Source organism: Mustela nigripes, chromosome 5 (genome assembly GCF_022355385.1).
Source record: "Mustela nigripes isolate SB6536 chromosome 5, MUSNIG.SB6536, whole genome shotgun sequence".
Taxonomy (NCBI): domain Eukaryota; kingdom Metazoa; phylum Chordata; class Mammalia; order Carnivora; family Mustelidae; genus Mustela; species Mustela nigripes.
This window is the reverse complement of record NC_081561.1, coordinates 84,276,483-84,282,482: the sequence shown is the minus strand read 5'-3', so window position 1 is coordinate 84,282,482 and position 6,000 is coordinate 84,276,483. Positions and strand designations below refer to the sequence as shown.

The following is a 6,000-nucleotide window of genomic DNA, read 5'->3' as shown; positions in this document are numbered from 1 at the left end:
TGGTATACAATGTTGATTTGTCCTCTTACTGGGAATGGTAACTTTGCTTACCAGTGCCAGATTTCTCCACTGTTAAGTTTTTATTTTTCCCTTCGTGATTAGTATATTTGGCCAGGAGATACTCTGAGACCATTATGTTCCTCTTAAAGTTCTCACACTCTAGTTTTAGCATACACTGATGACTCTTGGCTAAGTCAATTTTTACTATAATAGTTGCCAAATGGTGATATTTCTACCTATATCATTCCTGCTACATATGTTAGTTAGCATATAAGGAATATATATACATATATATATTCTTATTATAAGGAAGAGCGTTACTTTATGCCCATTTAAAAAATATTCGTGCTTTTATTTCAGTATAGACTCAAGTATTCCTATTTTATTCAGCAGATCATAATCTATTAACATTATTATAATGGTGCTCATATTGACCCCGATGTGGCCAATGGAGGCTCCTTCAAGCTGGTTTCTGTGTCCCTTTCATATGTTCCATTATTCTGTGAAAACGTCTTTAATTTCTGGTGCAACAAGGTTTTTCAGGCTCATGTTGTACTTCCCCTGTTACTGTTCTGAATCAGTCATTTCCCCAAGCGGCTCTAGTTCCTTTTAGTAGAAAATGGTGTTTAGAAACCAAGATCTAGGCACTACCTTACCTGCTCATTGCTCCTTACATCTCTTTAGCTGAGGGCCCTAGGGAAAAAACGAAATAGATGGATTCAAAGTATAGACAACATTTGGGTAGACATATGGAGGTGTAGGAGTTTACAAGAAGAGATTTTTCAGAGAGAGGAGACAATAGGTACAAGAAAGGGGACGTGAGACAGTATGGACTGTTTTGCACAGTACACATAATTTAATATTACCGAAGCATAACACTGAAAAGAGACAATGAGAGAAGAAACTAGTCAGGCAGATGGAGTATCTTATATCTTAGGCAAAGTAACTAAATTTTCTCTTACAGATAATCCTTTGAAGAATTTTCAGGACCGTGGCATTATCAGATTTACATGTTTAGTGAGGTCATTCTGGTAGCAGTATGGAGGATGGCATTATGGAATCAAACCTGGAATCAGGAGACTGGCAAAGAAGCCTCTCACAAGAATAGTTAGAAGTAATGAAAGCTGGCATGAGGCAGCCCCAGTCAAGATGGATAGATAGGCTATACACTAGTAGACAGTAGATAGGAAAATGGATATAATTTGGTCTAAGAGGCATTTAGGATGCTCTATAGGCATTTACAACACGGGGAGGATGATGGTTGCTTAAACCAAAATAGAAATCCAGAAACAGGAGTAGGTTCTAGGGTGAAAAATTGAACGGTTTAAGATGCTTTGGATTGATGGTATTTCTCACTGAATTCTCATAGGATTTGTAGAAAGAAAATGAAATATGTTTTGTAAAGTGTGGTTTTGCTAATACGAATAGAAAAGATGGCCTCTGAAGAAACATGCTAACACTCTCACTTTGCAAACTAAGCAACAGGTTATGGTGCAGTGTATGACCGCAACTGCAGGAAATTCAAGAGTTGGGGAGGGACCTGTCTCATATTTTTCCATCCCTGGTGACTCAGAGGTAAAAATGGCGCCTGTGGCAAAAATTAGAAAGTGGGAGGGAGAACTGGGTATGGAAAAAAATGAGGGTTTTTGTTTTGTTTTGTTGTTTTGCTTTAAACATTTGGTGTGATAACTCAGCGCCACACGAATTACGAACATTTTTTTCTTTAAGGTTTGGTCTATAGTACAACTCTATTCTCCGCGTTTAAAGGGATGTTTCATTTTGTGGGCGCGATCGCCTGGGAGGTGGCGTGCCTGCTGCTTTGCCTCATTCACGCTTCTCGGCCTTGGCGGGTTCCACGACAGCCTCCCTATCTCTGGCCCCTCTGGTTTTTTTCTCCAGCGCTGGCTCCAGTTCTGAAAACACTTTCTCGGCGGTGACGACCGGACGGGCTCAGACCCTACGTATTCGCAGGTCTCCCTGGCGCTAGGGTACGGGAAATTCTTTCTCCGGGGGACCGCGGCGTCGCGCTTCCTACAGGCGCACGAGGAATCCCGCGCGCGGCCGCCGGAGCGCGTGCCCGACCGCAGTCTGAAGGCCCCCGGTTGCGGCGCGCGCACCACCTCCGCAAGCACGACACTGCCGCAGCTCCGGGTCCCGGAGTCGGCGGCGCGGGGGCGGGGCCGTGGAGGGACGTCGAGGCCCCGCAGCGGTCCAGGCCGGGAGCTCGGGCAGCATCGGTTGTCGTGGGAACGGCGGCGTAGGCAGGCACTGACGTCAGCGGGCGGCGCCCGTACTGCACCACCCGGTGGGCTCTCAGAGTCGGAGTGGCTGGCGGCTAGGGTGGCTACGCGGGTGCCTGGCTCCCGGCTCGCGCCCCCGGCGGCGTAGGGATCCGCTTCGCACAGTCCCAGTGTCGGCTCCGGCGGGACTGTCTGTCGGCCGCTCTGGACTCTGTTCTCAGTGAGTACGCTGCAGGCCTGCTGGTGGCGGGAGCCCGGGCCGGGTTCTTGGCCTGCCTGGGCCCTCTCAGAGGGGGCGGCGGCTAGGGGGGGGCACTGGTCAGTTCCGAGAGCGCGGAGGCGGCGCGCTGGGGGGCGGGACGGGGGCGGTGCGGCGCCACCGCGGGCTGACCCGCCCAGTGCCTTGGAGCCCTGGGAGGTAGTTCCTAATGAACAGCTCTAAGTACTTTCCCGCTCCCTTCCCTGGGCTCCTGTCTCCTGAGTCCTCCGCGCGGTGTCCAGATCCGCCGTGGAGGAAATGCAAGCTTTGCCTTTCCCACTCCGGATTCTGGCTTAAAAGCATGTAACTCAGACACGCACTAAATACGTTTATTTCCTTGTAGGGTGTCAGCTTGGTGCTGAACCTCGAACCTGTGAAATGCCTTCTTAATTACATCCGAGAAAAGGTGATAAGTATGTTAACGTTTGTAAGAGTCATGTCGATCTGTATACAAACAGAAAAAAGAGTGCACTATTTAGAATCGCTACCAGTGGCTGTGGTGTATTTCAGCAGTACTGTGGAAACAAACTGCAGTGTATGGCTTTTACTTTTTTTGAGAAAAGGATGCTAACAATTTTTTTCACCTGTTGCATTATTTATTTTGCTGTTACTGCTTGGAGTTTCAAGGAAGAGATTGCTCGTTCTGAGAACTCTGGGAAATTTCAAAAAGTATTTGAAAAATCCAAATACCAAAAGTTTTTAAAAGCATATTTAGAATTTTGTTTGTTTATGGAGAGTATCTTGATTTATCAGTTCAAGTATGTATACAGGGTTTTCGTTAGTTTCTTTTTTTCCTATGCTATAAAATTCAGCTAAAGGGTGAATTATCTAAGCCTCTGCTGCTTCTCCCTTTGATCTTTAGACATTTATTGGCCGGTAATCAGATGTTTAGAGAAAAAGAAAAATGAGATGAAATATATTGTTAATTTTCGTAGTGAGTATTTCTCAGTGTCTCTTATAAAAGGGTTTGTGAGGGAGAATCTTTAAAATAATCGTATAGGGACGCCTGGGTGGCTCAGTTGGTTAAGCAGCTGCCTTCGGCTCAGGTCATGATCCCAGAGTCCTGGGATCGAGTCCCACATCGGGCTCCTTGCTCGGCAGGGAGCCTGCTTCTCCCTCTGCCTCTGCCTGCCATTCTGTCTGCCTGTGCCCGCGCTCTGTCTCTCTCTCTCTCTGATAAATAAATAAAATCTTAAAAAAAAATCATATATATGAGGCTCAGGGATGTCATTTTAAGTTTGACCTTGTTTTTGCCAATGATGTTACTAACCAAATATTAGTCATTAATTCTATAATGTATTTGCTATGGGACACATTGTTTGGAAATGATTATTTCTGTAATGTATTTGCCATATTAAGTAGTATTAGTGTTTGTTCAACTGTGCATTGAACTACTAAGTAATAGTAAATAATGTCACTACATTATGTATTGTATTGATGTATTTTATTTTATTGCACACTTATATTTAGTGCTATAATAATAGATATAAAGTTATTTTATTGAGCACCTACAGTGTGCCAGCCACTGTGCTGATCACTTTGCTTTTCAGTATTTCCTTTTCTCCTTATAATAAAGTAGGTACCATTTTAATTTCCTGGGTCATAAAACATTCTACCAGGGTGAAAATAAAGGACTGAAGTAGAGAGGGAGGTATGGAGCTCAAGGCACTGTGGGAGCACAGAAAAGTATTTAACCGCCCCTTGAGGTTAGAGTGCTCCCAGAGAAGACACAATCTGCATTTAGCATTAAAGGATAGTTAAGAGTTTGTTGGAGTGACAGAAGAAGGGCATATCTCAGGAGAGAGAGGTGGATGTGTAATGGTATAAAGGCAGGAAGGCATTTGGCACAATTGAGAGCCTATAAGTATTTCACATGGTTAGAATTCAGAATGTGTGTGGAACTGTGGCTGGAGAATGAGTCATTTCATAAATAGCCTTCACCACCCCCCCCCCATGGTATGGACTTCCAGTTTTTTTCCAGTAAGTGACTGAAATCTAGTGAAGAGATTTAAACAAATGATACCATTGCATTTGTATTTTAGTACATTTTTTCTGCTTGCAATGAAGAGGATGATTTATTTTTTAAAAGGATAAGGTGATAGAAGCATGGAAACAATCTTAAGAAAAAAAGTAAAATCTTTCCATAGTTTTTTTTATCCCTCAAAGCTGCTGTATCATGTCCCTGCCTTTGAGGGTGAGGGAAGTCAGTAGGAAGCAGAATCGTGGAAAGAATTAGCCACATGTTTCTTCTATGGGTCTCACCTCCCATTCATCTCTCCACCTGTTGCCACCAGATTTCCACCCCTTCACAAACAGCTTTGCAAACATGTGACTTGCTGACTGGACTGTAGATCCAGTGGACACTCTACAACTTGGTACCACACAGTGATAGAAAACTTCTTTCTTAAACTTCTTTTTCTTTGAAGGGCACCTGGAGGCTCAGTTGCTTAAGCTCTGACTCCTGATACCCGCTCAGGTCATGATTTCAGGGTCCTAAGATCTAGCATGGCGCCTGCCTGAAATTGTCTCTCCTTCTCCTTCTGCACCTTGCTTGCTCTCTCTCCCCTCCACCACTTGCTCTGTCTCTTTCTGTCTCTCTCTAACAATAACAACAACAAACTTCTTTCCCTTGGTTACCTCTCTCTTCGAGCTTTCACCTCTCTCTTTGATGTCCTTTTGCTTTATTTTTGGGCTTCCAGAATTCTGTCTTTGGAACTTTTTCCCTGAAACCACCACAGATATAAACCCTAGTTCTCAAATCTTTAGCCTCCTTGCTGGATTACTATATTCTAATGCCTACCAAACAACCTGATTATATGCATAAACATGTATGTATATATACAGTGGTAATAGCTGTCATTTTCAAAGGGCTTGCCATGTTCCAGGCATTGTGCTGTTTTATTTGCATATTCTCACTTACTCTGTACAAAAACTTTATGAGTGATTTATTATTGTTATTCTCTTTTGAAAGATTAGGAAATCGAGGTCCAGAAGTTAATTTACTGGCAAGTAGAACTGGGATTTGAATCTAGGGGTGTGACACTGAGCCAGTGCTTGTAGCTGGCTAGTTCCCCTCAGATACCCAGCTCAACAGGCCCCACTAAGCTCATCGAGTGTACCCATAAGAAGTATCTATTACAGTATTACAGTTGTAACAGATGTTCACTGGTTTGTTTTATTTGTTTTTAAGACATTATTTTAAATCATTTGACCCTTATAACAACCTTTTGAATATATACTGGTAGACTGATTTTACAGATGAGGAAACAAATGCGTGAGGTCACACAATTAACTATTGAGACTAATTCCAGGACTTGGGTTTTAAACTTATCCATTATACTTGTCCTGTATTCCAAAAAATGATACTACTGGCCTAAGTATTCTATTTGCAGAAAATGAGAATCATCCTTGACTCTTTGTCCTGCACTGACAGTAGTTTTTAATCTTTCTGAAATGTCTAAAATACCATAATTACTATAATTTTTTTGTTTAATGGTAAGC

General features: G+C 43.2%; 1 protein-coding gene across 8 annotated transcripts in view; it reads left to right on the top strand.

Moving 5' to 3' along the window:
- Window positions 1–2,188: 2,188 nt before the first annotated feature.
- The window catches only part of AHI1 (Abelson helper integration site 1), a 219,739-nt gene continuing 215,927 nt past the window's right edge, over window positions 2,189–6,000 (top strand). For 5 of the 8 annotated variants that reach the window (XR_009404471.1, XM_059400775.1, XM_059400774.1 and 2 more), the window contains exons 1-2: window positions 2,191–2,460; window positions 2,843–2,905. The gene's annotated coding sequence lies outside the window, so the exon portion shown is untranslated. Of the gene's footprint in view, window positions 2,461–2,842; window positions 2,906–6,000 lie in introns of all 8 variants that reach the window. The other 3 variants (XM_059400772.1, XM_059400771.1, XM_059400778.1) reach the window with 2 other exon arrangements.